This window comes from Cyprinus carpio, chromosome B22 (genome assembly GCF_018340385.1).
Source record: "Cyprinus carpio isolate SPL01 chromosome B22, ASM1834038v1, whole genome shotgun sequence".
Taxonomy (NCBI): Eukaryota; Metazoa; Chordata; class Actinopteri; order Cypriniformes; family Cyprinidae; genus Cyprinus; species Cyprinus carpio.
The window spans coordinates 17,338,824-17,354,419 of NC_056618.1; the positions used below are offsets into that span (position 1 = coordinate 17,338,824).

Below are 15,596 nucleotides of genomic sequence, written 5' to 3' on the forward strand. Positions count from 1 at the left end.
TACTCTTCATGCTCTGTTAACTATGGTTTCACTAATAATAAACATATATTACATAAAGCATTCATATTTGTCCATGCCCATGTTGATTAGAATAAAAACTTGAAGGTCCGGTATCACAAATGGGGCTTAATTTAAGACAGGGCAAGGCCTTGGTTAAATTAAGATATTTAATCAACTTTTACAAAAATGCCTTAGAAGAAAATGTTACAGGTGTGCATCTTGACAAAGAACAATGATTTTTAAGATATGTCAGAGCAAGATATATTCAGTTGAGACAGCTCAAACATGCATTTTAGTGTGCGACTATTTTTATTTTTGTTTGTGAAGGTTTTAAGTTGAGTTTTAGTTTTGTGTGTGTTTAGAACAGATAAAAATGTGCGATTAAGTTGCGATTATTCACGGGTTAACTCATGACAATCAGTGTTAATTTTGTGTGATTTTGTTGCGGTTATTAATGTGTTATTTAGTTGCGATCAATTTTTAAAATGTAGGCTTACGCCGGTAACTCATCAGTGGACTTTCCTCGTCAATATAGGCTATATTTTTTCACACTTTTCTCATTCTCACTAATTCAAGTTTTTATATGATTGAATCTTTGAAGGGAACTGATTGTCTTCAAAAAAGTTTTGATTGCATTTTCATTGTACCTGATAAAGTATCATTTATGAGCTGAGCTGATTTGTTTACAGCCGTTACCGGGGAATCCACTATATTTCTGACTTCCAAAAGCACCTCCTACTGCAGAGAATGAAAGTGCATTTTCAATAATCCAGTGTGCAGCTTTTGTTCAGATTTTGTTCAATTCACCCACATAAATCCATTTTAAATAATATAATAATTTATACTTCCCACTCATCCCTTTTCTTAAAAAAATGGTTTAAAGGTTCAGTTGTGAGGTTTATCATTTTATTATTTATTTAGTTTTTTGTTAAAACTTGTATCTCAATGGTAAATCAATTGCTATTTCGTGGTCTACAACATGAAATAATAAAAGTGTCTGTTAAATGAATAGATGAAAATGCAGATGTAAATGAAAGAATCATTATAACATTTTGTTAAAACTTGTATCTCCATTGGAAACAACAATGTGGCACCAATGTGCAGCTGCAAGCATCACAACAAAAAAGGAACCTCAAGGTTGATCTAGGTAAATGTGTGCAAATGTATAGGGCCCCATTTCTATATTTGCCTGGGACCCCCAATTCACTAAATCCGCCCCTGGTTATAGTCACGGGAAGAATGAGGAGGGAACCGGCGAACATTCAAACAAAACTTTAATAATAAAATATACCTAAAAGACCGCGACAGCCCCTACTCGTGGACGACTGTCGCACACAAACAGAACCAAAACACAAAATAAAGTCCGAGCCTGGTCCTCTATCGTCCAACACTGTCATCAGTCCCCTCCTTCAGTTCTCCTTCGCGGGACTCGTTACCGGTGAATGGCGCCGGTGCTCCACCGGCCTCGCTCCGTTCCCACGGCTCTCACACAGTGTTTTACATTAAGCGTTTTAGTATGTCCCAAAACCGTGCCGTAATAAGCATGCACTGACTATTTCTCCAAGTTCAAAACAAAACTATATGAACCGCTCCATTGTGAACTTATGGAGCTGTATAAACCACTACAAGCTGTCTTAAAACCAACAGTAAACCATTGTTATGGTTAAAAGAACCCCATAATTTGTGTTGTGTGACATTTTGTTGGGTTATTTTATTACTTTTTAAACACTTTTGGGTAGTTTCAATTTACCAGGTGTTGAGTTAAACCTGCTGGGTTGCAACGCTGGGTTATTTAACGTGCCTTGAAGATGTTTAAAATCGCTTCCCAACTGTCATTTTGGAAGAACAACGGGGCAAAGCCACTGGTTTCAACTGTTTTAAGGTAAGTTTATTTAATGTTTTCATTAATAATTATTTTAAACTGGCAGAATTATAACTTTATTTGCGGAAAACAATACTGTTAAACTTATACAGGCCAACATTAGTTACGTTAAATGATGAACAGTTTACCTCTAACGGCCAACCTACGTTACGTGACTCGCATAATCGTGTTAAGGTATCTGAGACGACAGATTAATACAGTTTTATTAAGTGTTAGATAGCGACGGAAGGCTGAAATATGTGAATATCCGTGAAAATAGAGGAAAGAGTCGTTTCTGACACTGAAAAGCGAATTTAACATTTAAGTGAGTCAAAATAAGTGAATACGACTTTCTGCTCTAATATTAACGCCTGCAGTTGTCCATATCGACATGTAAATCATACAAATTGCGTACAATGTCGCTGGACCGCAGGTCTAAAAGAACCGATGATCCGGTTCAAATAAACCGGTTCATCAATTCTCGGACAAAGTTATTCCCGGAAAGGAATCGACGTCTCAGGACGGCCTCGATACATTTCAAAGTGCGCGCACGCACAGCGATTGACGTAGGCCGCGTTAGTGAGGTGATTTTTGATGCCTGTGTGGTTTATAAAGTCTTTTTACATACGTAAATAAAGGTTTTTGGTAAGTCATAATTCAAAATGTTGTTTTTTTTCTTGTCAGAAGAGCACATGGATACATTTGTGAGAGAAAAACTCGTCGAATGCAGTCTTATCGAGACGTGTAACGGTAAGTTCATGTTTATTATACATTTTACATACATAATTGTTTGTCTGTGATAATCAACTAACACTTGCGTAAATTAAACGCACATATAATTTTGTTTCGTGCTAGTTAAAGCTGCACTTTGTAACTTTGTTGTCAGAATGTACATAATTTTATGAGAGAATACATCATATACCCATTTTTCCAGATCGTGTTTTTGACTTGTCCCAAATCACTTTGGTACACCTATAAGTGTTTATATATGGACTATTTTAAAGCTGCAGAGTGAACCCAGTACCTGCGTGACCTGTCATAGAAATTTCTTTGTGACTATGCAGTGTGATCTCACATATCTGTGTGCCAGTGACTGTGATTGTGTGTTTCGATATAGCCAGCATATTAATATAAAACTGTGATTATACTGACTGTAACATCCTATTGGTTACACAGTTTGAAAGCACACCTTTCAGCCAATCACTATAGCATATTCAGCTTCTGTAGACCTACTCATAGGTGAATTTAACTCATAATCATGATGAACTTCACACAGTTTATTGAACTGAATCACTGCTATTAAAAATCTGTATTTTGTTTACTTTATTTTATAGGTTGGAACAAACGTGGAATTCCTTAACCGAGCAGTCCACAAAACCCCATCCATTTGTCATGGCAATTCGAAAATGCCAGCAGATCTATCAGACATTGATCATAATCAATGGACAGGTAAGGATAGTCTGGACAATTTTCAAAAGGAATTGCAAATTGTATATTTAATTGCATTTTTTCCACATGTGGACGCATAAATTGTGACATAGACCAAACGCAATTGAAAAGCATTTGAATTTCAGATGCCTTACACGCAAACCTGTCAATCTGTGTCAGGGGTGGGACTATACTATGGGACATGTTTGTATTGGGAGATATTTTTTAGTTTTTACCCCAAATCTCACTGTTTGCACTCTGATGCACGTCAGCAAAACAACCTTGCAGTTCTACTCTTATTTGCCTATTTGCATCTTACCCTATATTGTATTCCTCAGGTGAAAAGCACTTGGTTAATGGTGAATATTGACCAATAGTACCATTGTGGCTCCCACCGTTAGCAGGGGATAGTAGCTGCATTTGGGGTTAAAATGACTAAAAAGATTATTTATTGTGTAAGGTGCCAAGAATATAGGGAGACCCGGGTTGCACTGTCTGTTCTTTAACACACATCTCTCGGAGTAGCAGCTGCCTTTAGTAGTGCCTTTACCTCCATTGTCCAAAGCATTTGGCACAATTGTCTTTGAGTGACGTCACCTCCCAATACAAAACACACCCCATAGTATGGTCCTACCCCTGACACAGACTGACAGCATTGGAAATTCAGATGCTAAAATAATTGCGATTCCATTTCAGTTTTGGCATGTTACATGTGCGACACAGTGAAAAAGCAGACGTGGTAATTAATAACACCCGATGTACTTGTTCTTATGATGCATCTAAGCTAACATTAGTCTGTTTCATTTTTATTCCGAGGTCACCGTAGCCACCCGGATCCAGTCTGTATCCAGATCAGATGGTGGATCAGCACCTAGAGTTGACCTCTACAGCCCTGAAAGACAGTGGATACCAGGACAACTAGATGAGCCCCAGAGACAGATCCCCAGTAAAGACCTTGTCTTCTAGACGGACATCGGCACAAGACATCGGGAACCAGATGAGTCCTCTGCACAATCAGACTTTGCTGCAGCCTGGAATTGAACTGCTGGTTTCGTCTGGCCAGAGGAGAACGTGGCCCCCCGACTGAGCCTGATTTCTCCCAAGGTTTTGTTCTCAATTCTATCACCGATGGAGTTTTGGTTCCTTTCCGCTGTTGCCTCTGGCTTGCTTAGTGGGGACACTACTTGATTGCACAGCTGGACGATAAATCACTGATTCAATGATGAACTGACTTTAACTGAAAATTGATTATTTACTGTTTTCCTTTTGCATTATTACACACTATTTTCCTATTTAATACTGTAAACCTGCTTTGACACTGTATTTTTATAAATATAACAGGCTCATTACTCATCATACATGGAAAATACAGTTGCAAGTGGACTTTGCTTTTCCATTTGAAATTTGGCAGTCACTGTGCATTAGTGAAAACGCAAACAGTAATGCAAGATTTGCAATTGTGTTTTGATTATGTCACAATTTGTCACATGTGGAAAACGCAATTGAAAATATAATTTGCAATTCCTTTTGAAAATTGTCCTTCCATAGACAGGCTCTATAGCAGAGGTTCACTGCTCTCAGCTGTAGATCTTTGCTTCAAAGCTTTCTAAGTGTTTGACAATAGTTCACCCAAAAATGAAAATTCTGTCAGTAATTATTCACCCGGGTCTGAAAGCTCTTGGATTTCATCGAAAATATCTTAACTTGTGTTCTGTAGATGAATGAAGGTCTTACGGGTTTGTAACGACATGAGGGTGAGTAATAAATGAAAGTATTTTCATTTTTAGGTGAACTATACCTTTACTACCCTAAACAGTGTACATCTACCTAGGAGTCTTTATATACCTGTTATAAATTTTAGGACATCTTTAATTGATTTTGCATTCTCTGTCTTTAAATTTTAATTGTCAATGTCATTTCACTGTGTATTTAAATAGTTAAAGATGTCAAAATGTAATTGTTAAACAGTTAGACAGACACGTCATTCAGAGCTAATTTTCTGATTTATTGCAACTCTATTTCTGTGATTTTTGCATTTGCTGGAAAAAAAGAAAATTGCATGTCACTTGTCATTGGTACAAATTTTAACACATTTGTGAATGTCAGATGGCATTAAAAAAAATTTTTAACAGTCTAAATAACCTGTATTCTTCATTATTTATTAATCCATGATTGTCTTGTTAAGCATAGGTGAAATTATGAGAATAACCCAGCAAGAATAACCCAGAACCACAAAAATGCAAACACACAAATGGTAAAAATGGCTATATTTTTGGTTTTCTCAACAACCCAGCCTGCTGGGTTAAAATGTGTAAACCAGCATGCTGGGTTACTTTAACCCAGCACGTGTTCTGTCCAATATTTACCCAGCGCTGGGTTGCCAATTGGGTTATTTTTAACCCAGCCATTTTTAGAGTGTAAATTTTTTAGGAAGTGTTTGTCCGAACTCAGCTGGTTTTGCGAGAGAACGCAAAAGTTTTGGGAGGGAACGCAAATGTTTTGCAAGGGAACGCAAATCATTTTGCGAGAGAACGCAAAAGTTTTGCGAGAGAACGCAAATATCTTTGTGAGAGAACGCAAAAGTTTTGCGAGGGAACGCAAAGTTTCTCGAGGGAACGCAAAAAAATTAAAAATATATTTTTTCCTCCCACCCCAAATTTTTTCACTCACTCTGATTTTTTCCACCACAATGACCCTTTAGGGGCTCCGTACGTTTCTCAATACAAAGTACGCAAATTTCGGACTTGCATCCTCGGTAGTTCGGACTTTGCGAGTTCGACTCGGGAGTGTGATCTCGACACGGGACGACGCAAGACGCAAGTCTGGCAATTCTGCAAACAGCAGCTTACTTGATAACATGAGTCAGCTCACCTTGGCTACTGCAATTTTCCTCACTTTATATAAGACAAAATAGGATATCAAATATCACTGCCTCCTTTCGTTTTCATTTAAACATAATAATAGCCTCAGAAATGTACATAGTTCAGGGATATGTGTATATATACAGCCTACATTACAATGAAACAAAATATTATATCATATTATATTGCCTCTTTTTATTTTCATTTTAACATATAAATAAATTAAATAAAGACCAAAGATTACCTGTTAGATTTACCCAAAACGAATTATATTCTATGTTTAACCACTAAAGAGACATCAGAGCCAGCGGCAAATGTCAGAAGGACTAGCCGAGTTGAGAGTGCTCTAGTCGGTAACATGAGCACTGAGCTCCCGCTGATCGCGTGGAGCTGATCATTTCCGAAATCGGCAAAACACATTTTTAAATAGGCGCTGTCTTTATAAATAAACCACAGATTTGAGTTTTAAACAACTACATTCTCGCCTGAACTACTTTTAAAACTATATTTCATGACACAATAACAGTAATATTTTGAAAATTATCCGAATAAATGGTGGATGAAATCACAATGCTTCGTGAACTCAACCAATCAGCATGTTTAGAGCCCAAGTCCCGCCCCCGAAAGTTCCCTTTGAAAAAGTACTACCTCGCGAGCAGGGACTTTCTGGGGAATTTTTTTTTTACCCATTTAGATCAACCAATCAGCATGTTTAGAGCCCAAACACACCGAGTACCAGCCCAAAGTTCCTAGTTCCTGGGTAAAGTTCCAGCAGTGGAAACGAGGCTTATGTGTGTGCGTTACAGTGCAGCAGCGCATTAGATTAGAACAGCGATTAATTTACCTGTACAATAAGTTGTTTAGAGCAGGGACTTTCTGGGGAATTTTTTTTTTACCAGTAATATCATCACACATGTCTTGTGGAGCTTTCTGAGTATACATTTATTTGACATTTTAACTGTTTGGAAACGGAGCATAAATGTGGAAGTCCTTCAAAGGTTTATTATCCTGTTGTGCCCTCTATAGGACCAACGACTAGTCAACATCGAGCTTAGAGCGTCATGGCACAGCATTGAAGTCGACTCGTCGATTAGTCTGTGCAACCCCTACTACTGACTTTGAATGTTTTTTGTTATGCTTGAGTAGAGAAGATGAATGAGTGAAACTCTTCCCGCATACAGTGCAGTGATACGGTTTCTCTCCAGTGTGGATCCTCTCATGTGTTTTCAGGTCTCCTGACTGACCGAATCTCTTGTCACAGAGTGAACACTTGTAAGGTTTCTCTCCAGTGTGAATCATCTCATGTGTTTTCAGATTTCCTGACCGACTGAATCTCTTGTCGCAGTGTGAACACTTGTAAGGTTTATCTCCAGTGTGGATCCTCTGGTGCAGTTTCAATTGATCAGCTGTAATAAATGTCCTCTTACACTCAAAGCACATATATTCTCTCACACCAGTGTGTATCTTCTGATGAACTTTTAAATTCTGCAAATGTGAAAACCCCTTTCCACATAAAGAACATGAATGTGGTTTCTCTTTTGAATGTACTTTCAGGTGACCCTTCAGGTTTGAAGCCCTCAAAAATGTTTTTCCACATTGATCACATTCATGCAGTTTCTCTCCAGTGTGGATGATCATGTGATCCTTAAGGGATGATGATTGTGTGAAACTCTTCCCGCACTGATCACATGTGTATGGTTTCTCTAGTGTGGATCCTCATGTGAATCTCAAGACTATGTTTGTTTCTGAGACTCATTCCACACTGAGTGCAGGTAAAATATTTCTTGTCTCTACTTTTCTTTAAATCTTTCTGTTTGGTTTGAGAGCAACTCAAAGGAAAAGGTTTTTCTCCAGTTTTGACATGATGTTTCTCCTCCTCTTCATTCAGTTCTTCATTCTCCTCGTTTTCTTCAAACAATTTTAAAATAAAAGTAAAAAACACATTTTTTAGCAAATCACAAAGAGAAATGTGAAAAGAAGACATAAAAATGAACCCAGATGTAACAGTGCAGAGTGGACAAGTGCTATACAAAATATTTTGATCATTTTGATACATTTTTATAAATATGTCGCTGAATCTTTACTGGAGTGATGTACATTGTTTTTCAAGTTATACTTAATAATTATTAAACATTTTAAAACATTAGACACAAATCCCATGTTTCTATAGTAAGAACCATTAAAGCCCTGATATACTTCAAACAAAGTTCATTTTCGTTTTTCGTTTCGGGGCAAAAAGAAGTTAGAAAAGACTGACCGACTGTATGCTGTTAACGAACTTTCCAACACCCCCGCGCTGCTGGAGGCGGGGTGTAGATTAATGTAAACATGTGTCACGACGCTCGCGTGTATACCCTAAACACAACAACGATGAAATGAAGAAGTGTAGACAATCTAGGTGTGAGACCGGCACCAATGGTCAGAATATTATAGACAAAAGAATAATGTTTAGCAGCAATTCAGAGTCAAGTATAATGTTTGCAATACAAAAGAGCCATAATCAATCCTTTATGGGAAGTGTGAATGTCTCATAGTCTGAAAACTTTAGCATGGTGTGGGAAAAATATTGGAATCAGTTTGTTGCTTTATTTTATTAGTGTTCATTTATTTTATTAAACTTGATAAATTGTTTTGATAAAAACAAAGGTTTATTATTGTATAGTCGTTTGGCATTTCATTTACTGTATACCCTTTAAATTCGCTTATTGAAAGAACAGCAGCAGTATGGTGTAACATTTATTTGAAACATGTATTTGGTGCTTGCTACCTTATATCTTTACGCTTTCCTTTCATTCTTTTTATGGCTTTGGAAAACTTGTCTCGGATGTTTCTCTGCTTCGCTTTTTGCATAATTCCGGGTCGTCGACACCAAACTTCGTTGCTATTTTTTTCTAGGAATGAAATACTACATCTCTACATCTTTAAAGTCTGTCCGCGGGTGATCGTACAGGTGTGGATACATTTGAACTCCACAGAATGAGGAACGAACGGAGAAAAAAAATTGCACTTCAAAGAAGGTGGAGTTTCAGAACACACCCGCCGATTGCGTAACCGCCACGGACCAATAGAAACTCAAAGGTGTTTAGGAGCAGAAACAAACTCCCCTAGAAAGTTCGCTTTGGTGAGCCGGTTCGAACTGCCAAAACGAACTCAAAATGAACTTCATTTTGGCCTGATTTTGTTCGAAAAATGACTTCATATTAGTTTGTTATTCAATTTCATTTGAAGTATATCAGGGCCTTTACTATTTGCTGCTTCAACAATATTATTGCACAGCTCTATATATCTTTCCTATCACAACAAATCAAAATATGACAAACTGTTTAAAGCTTTATAACCGTAATGTTCATCATCACTGAAGAATCAAGAATAAACACCAACCTGTTTGTTTTTCAGTGTGTTTTGATTCTGCAGGGTTCTGGATCTCTCATCTTCTCTCTGTCCTTCAATAAACTCTGTCTCTGCAGATTTAACTTCTTCCTGATGCTTTGATGCTTGTCTTCACTTGTAGACTGATGGGAATATTCCAGCATTTATTGATGAACTGCAGTGGGAGGAGCTTCACTGAAGGTGTGATTGTTGTGGGAGTAGCTGCAATGTAAACAGTGTTGTGAACTGAGAGGGGATCCATGTTAACTGCATACACTCCTGACTAATGGTTGCATAACTTCATAACTATTATTAACACACAAGTAGTTCTTTAACTGGTCAAATAACCCAGCACAAGACAATGTATGCAACTCAAACTATTTGTAATTTGAGCTACTAGCTAATAACCAGACAGCCTAACAGTCATTAACCCTCTGAGGTCTGGAGACGTTTAGACATGCCCTGACATTGGTGCTTTTCAGTTTCTCAGAAACATCTCAGTGGTTAAAGTCTGTATTCACTGTAATTCATGTTTGTGTTTTTTGAAAAATAAGGTTTATGTGTTGTAAGTGAAAAAATGTTCTGTTTTTTTTTTTCCCTCAGTATAAGGTCATAAAACACAAACAGAACTTTTAAATCACAAGACTGGATGGGAGTGGTGAGAACTGGATTGTGGTAGAATGGTTTTTAATAATACAAAATTATGTGAAAATCACCCTGTTCACTCATTCACAGTTACTGATTTAACTTTTGTAAGACATGATTTGTGTTAGAAAGGCTGTATGTGAAGGAGTGGCAATGTCCATGAATATTTTGTGATTCACATCTGAGAGACAAAGGACCTCCCATAATGGGCCATCATCAGGTTTACTCCTGTTTCTTTTATATAGTACTGTATTATATTACACAGAGCATGAAAACATCCTTGCATTATACGACATTTAGATATTGCATTGCGCATCATATTTCAAAATGTTTCATTGGTTTTCAAACATTTTATTCTTGCATTATAGTTTGGGAAAAGTCTAGTTAGTAAAATGTGTTCAAGTTTATGTCATAACGTAAAAAAAATGTAAGTAAGCAAAAGCATGTTTTGATTTTGGCATTGGTGGGAATGTAAAGAAAGACAGCAGACATTTAATTGTTTGATCAAAATTATTGCAAAAGACAATTTAGTAGTGGCTGATATTGGTAGGATCATGTCACAGCATCTCTACTAAATTCTTTATCCTTTAAAAAGAATAAATCCATAAGCGATGTCTGATTTTGGAAACTATCAGAGGTGTAGATTACGCAGTGGACGCTGGGGATGTGTTCCCCTTATTTTTAATATCAGGTAAATTCGACCCCCGCACTTTTTCGACCAAGTGTGTTCTCATAGAGGTTTTCAAGAGCTGGTGTGAATAAATATAGATTTAAACTCAAAGAGACAGGATAGTCTGCGCATGACCTGATGTTTTATTCAGACCCAGTCACCCAGAATAAGGCGAGATGAAGATCGAGGCACGCTAAACACTCATGGAGTGTGTGTTTCATTCATACTCGAAGCCGGAGGGTGCTCTCGCGCAGAAAGTTGAACCAGGAAAATGGACAAAAAACCTTTGGGAACATGAAGGCATTAAACATACGATTGTGGCAATATATGGTTTATTTGTTTTTCAAGTCATCTCAAGGTAATAAATATAGTATATGAACAATGCAATGCCAATTGACATAGCATTTATTTCAGTATAGAAACTATTCGCCTTACACACATTAACAAATCATTATTATTTATTATTGTCCAGCAGTTATCTGATTTCTAAGCCAATTAAAAGCTAGAAATTAGAGAAAAAAATAAAGATGCCTAATCAAAAGTTTTTGAACAGAAATTTTTTTTTTTTTAATGAAGTCTCTTCTGTTCACCAAGCCTGCATTTATTTGATCCAAAGTACAGCAAAACAGTAAAATGTTTAAATATTTTTAGTATTTAAAATTTTAATATATTTTAAAATGTAATTTATTGTGATTTCAAAGCCAAATTTTTAGCATCATTACTCCAGTCACACAATCCTTCAGAAAACATGTTGATATTCTTATTTGCTGCTCAAAAAACATTCATCATAAAAATGATGTTGAATTTTGAGTTGAGTAGAATTTTTTCAGGTTTCTTTGAAGTTCAGAAAAACAGCATTTATCTGAAATAGAAATATTTTGTAAAATTATAGTGTAAATGTCTTTATCATCACTTTCGATCAATTTAAAGTGCCCCTATTATGGATTTTTGAAAATGACCTTTCATGCAGTGTGTAACACAGCTCCAAGTGAATGAAAACGTCCTGCAAAGTTTTAAATCTAAAAGTGCACCATGTATAAAGTTATTGTCTTTCAAATGAAAGAGTTGACTGATTCTAAATGTTGAGTGTAAAAGAGCACCATGTATAAAACTTTGTGCGTATAGAGCCACACTGTATAGTTGTTTGTGCTACTACATGTGCACATGAGTATTTAAGTTTATTCTCTAAAAACACCGGGAGTGCTTTGCTATGCATTTTAGCCATGTGTTTTAAAATTTAGGATAACTGTTACATGTGTGACTATGTTAAATTTGTGGGCCCCTTTGTGGGATCACTTGGCCGTTCCCAATATGGCTACAGTGTCTATGTGCAGGAGCAAAGTTACCATGAGACTACAATGTGATTTACAATTACACTGTCCTTTCTAAATTGGCTTCTAATTGTTTCTTTATGTAATTGGGACATGATACAGTTTTACTGATGATAATAAATTGCTATATTTGATTTATCCTAAAACTCTTCTGAAATAATTGACTAGTAAACTGTGAGGAGGTTTTTGTTACGCAAATAAATTTCTTTATTGAAAAAACAGGGGCGATTCTAGGTCAGGCTTTAGGGGGCTGAGCACCCAATGAGCCCCACTGCCACCACACCCCTAAGGATATGATCAAAAGGCACACAGAGGCGTGTCATTTTAAATGTCTTATTATTATTATTACTGGGCTTGAAACTTTTTTAAATGACAGATTCCTTTCACAAGAGAAGCTGTATTCTCCATTGTGGGTTGAAATAAATAAACAAAATAAAACTTTAAAACAGAGACACAGTACGCACTACACAGGTACGCAGTTTTTGTCGCGCTGCTGTTTTTTTTTCAGCTCTAGCGTTAATAAACAGAACTGTAGCGTCTTGCGGAAGAACATTGTAACCGCGCTACTATTCTCCGTTTAGGGACTATGGACGAGTCACCGGTCCTGTGCACTCCACGCGGGGGCGACCGCCGGAAAAATATCAGAAAATAAACATTTATTATAGGTTTACCATGGTGATTCAGGATACTGACCCCAGTCCGTACTATATGGTTTCGGAATCGGAACAACAGTAAAAGGAAAGAAGTGTGAGCCCGCTTGGAAAAACTTAGTTGATTCACAACACTACAAAAACGGGTTCTCACTCTGCGTGTTTCGCGCGGTGACGGTCGGACTGAGCGGTGCAGGTACAGAGGAGAAGTAGAAGAAGAGAAGAGGATGACACCATTTGCTAAGGGGGATGTTTTCCATTTTCATCCTTAACACTTAAACCACAAATACGGAGTTGTTTTGGACGTATTTAACCTTGTAAAAGACAAACAAAAATTTAGAATAACAACATTTCATATTGCTGAAGCACCCCTAAAAAGGGGCTAGCCTCGCCATGTTGAATAATAATAAAAACCTCTTTGTTCTCTTTCTCTGTATCTTTGTTTCTACATGGTGATTTTTCTCAACTTACTTTATTTATAACAAACAAGGCCATAATCATATCTAGAAACATTACATTGTTTTGAGGAAAATATTAAGACCAGACCACTATGGTGATGGTAAAGGAACTAAATAAGGTTTTTTTTTTTTTGTAAAGTAATCAATCTGAACTCCCAAATATATTTTTAGTATTTTAAAATATGCACCCATTAAATTTTAGTTGTTTTTCTAATATATTGAAAGCACAAGACAGAAAAAATGCTATTGTCGTCAAAAAAAATTATGAATTACATGAATCACGTAAATAACAGCCCAACTTTTCAATTTCAAAACAGCGAATTTGATTAAAAAAAAAAAAAAAATCGAAAAGTTTGCATCACTGGATATTACAGTCGAGCGACTGTTGCTATATTAAGTAATTCTTACATTCAACATTAACAGCAAGTGAAAAGGGGGACGCTTTCAGCTGTATAGTCTATGCATTTTAACGCTTATGCTCGTGCCCGTCTTTGCAATGAAAAGCACGTTATTGAATGATGTTTTTAGAGCATTAAAACTACTTGGGTAATTTCATTGGTTTGGCTATGATACATATTCGTGTATTAAAAATCATAACTCGCAAACTCCCAGTGACCGCGCGCAAATATTTCTGCCCGTTTTCGCTCGTAGTCAGCCACTGCTTTTTTTGCAACAGACTGAAGCTCCGCGTGAATTCAGAGCGCCTTACATTCAGCTCATAAAAGAAAAAAGGCTGCAATTTTCTGAGTTTATGAGTTATTTTATGATTGTTTGGGCAGTCTCAAGCTATAGCTTAAACTTCTCAAAATAAGTTTGCTTTAGATTGGTTTTAATCTATGCACAAAAAAATAAATAAACTTTATCTAATTCTAAATTTGGTGGGCAAGACAGTCATTTGTTATAATGAATAGATTTGCGAGGGATATACTGGACAAAGAAACAGCCTTTTAGCGGGGGAGTGGATTCTAACTTGATTGGCCCTGCCTTCAAGAAATCAGCAGATATGTGCTCAGTGCTGCAAAAACGTTGTAAAAGAAACATTTGGCGCTCTGTGAGAGCGCTAACACAACTACATGATGACCAACTATAGCCTACTAAATGACAAATTAGTACCAACCACTATTGTGCACACTTTTTTAAGCAGCCCCTTTTAGGTGTTGTGTTTTCCCCAGGATAAGACATCACAGGTATATTTTCATCGAAATGTCAGGGAAGTATGAATCTTTGCTGTCAGGAGTGCGCAGCTGACGGAGGAACGCCAATCTGCGCGCATGCGACTAAACAGAATGAGCGCAATTAATAGAAGTGCAAACTATTTGGGGTAAAATATATATATTGCAAAAATAATAAATAAAAATAAAACATTTAAATTTGTTGGAATTAAGGTCTTTTTGTGAATTTTAAACCTACATAAGTGTATTTTATGATACAGAAATTTAAAGTGGACTATTTAAGTGGCATAACTTGCTTTGAAAAGTGGCGGGACACCACGCACTGGTTTCGCTAGTTTTTATTTAATAACCCAATTTAAGGGGATTGCATAATGACTTTAAATTCGAACATTAGCAAACTGGTAATCAAAAAAACTAAAAATAAATAAATAAAAGAAAATCATAGCATAAGTGAGGTAAACAACAAAGGTGCTTTTCAAATGAAAACAAAACAAAAGAAAGTAAAACTAAAATAGCTGCGTTGCATGCTTGCATTTCCCCCCCAGAATTACCAACCCGTCCTTTCGGGGTTTAAGAAGCGGTCTTTTTCTTTATTTAGCGTTTTAAACCAACAATATCCGTTTTTTCTGCCGCACAAAATTTAGTCGGTCGCAGTCTGGAGACCTTAATTATAGTAAATATAACCAAAACAGGTTTTTATTATTTTTATGAATGATAAAATAAATTAGGAAAACTCGCCCCCTCGATTTTGTAAATTTTTTAATGTGTAGGTCCTATGAAAAGGTGCATTTTCTGTTAAGGCCGTCCATGTGGGATGGGGTCAGCGTCAGCATTGCATCTTTCACCGACACTGACTCAGCAATAGTTTATTTAAAAAATAATTAAAATGTTTTCCCCACAGTCATAATCACTTTGTGGTGCTTTTAGGCCCAAATTTTTTTTGCGCGAGCTTTAGGCGGAATAGGCTCTAGCCTAATCGCCAGCTATATATTAAAGTATGGTTAAAATTTATTTAGTATTCAATTTAATTAAACGAGCAAATAGTGGACTAGAAAATCTGAATACGGGCAGGTCTACGTAGCACAAGGAAGCGCTCCATTTTTTTTTAATAAACTGCTATAGGCCTAATGACATTACGAAAAGTGTGAGAG

The 15,596-nt window shown here is 36.6% G+C and overlaps 1 long non-coding RNA gene and 1 pseudogene across 1 annotated transcript; one reads left to right on the forward strand and one right to left on the reverse strand.

The window, feature by feature from the left end:
* Positions 1-1,807: 1,807 nt before the first annotated feature.
* Positions 1,808-4,566, forward strand: LOC109049038. The gene is made up of 4 exons (XR_006158038.1): positions 1,808-1,882; positions 2,546-2,611; positions 3,196-3,310; positions 4,106-4,566. It is a non-coding gene; the product is annotated as an uncharacterized LOC109049038 (long non-coding RNA).
* A 2,485-nt stretch (positions 4,567-7,051) lies between these two features.
* On the reverse strand, positions 7,052-8,627 carry LOC122141720 (annotated as a pseudogene).
* Positions 8,628-15,596: the final 6,969 nt, after the last annotated feature.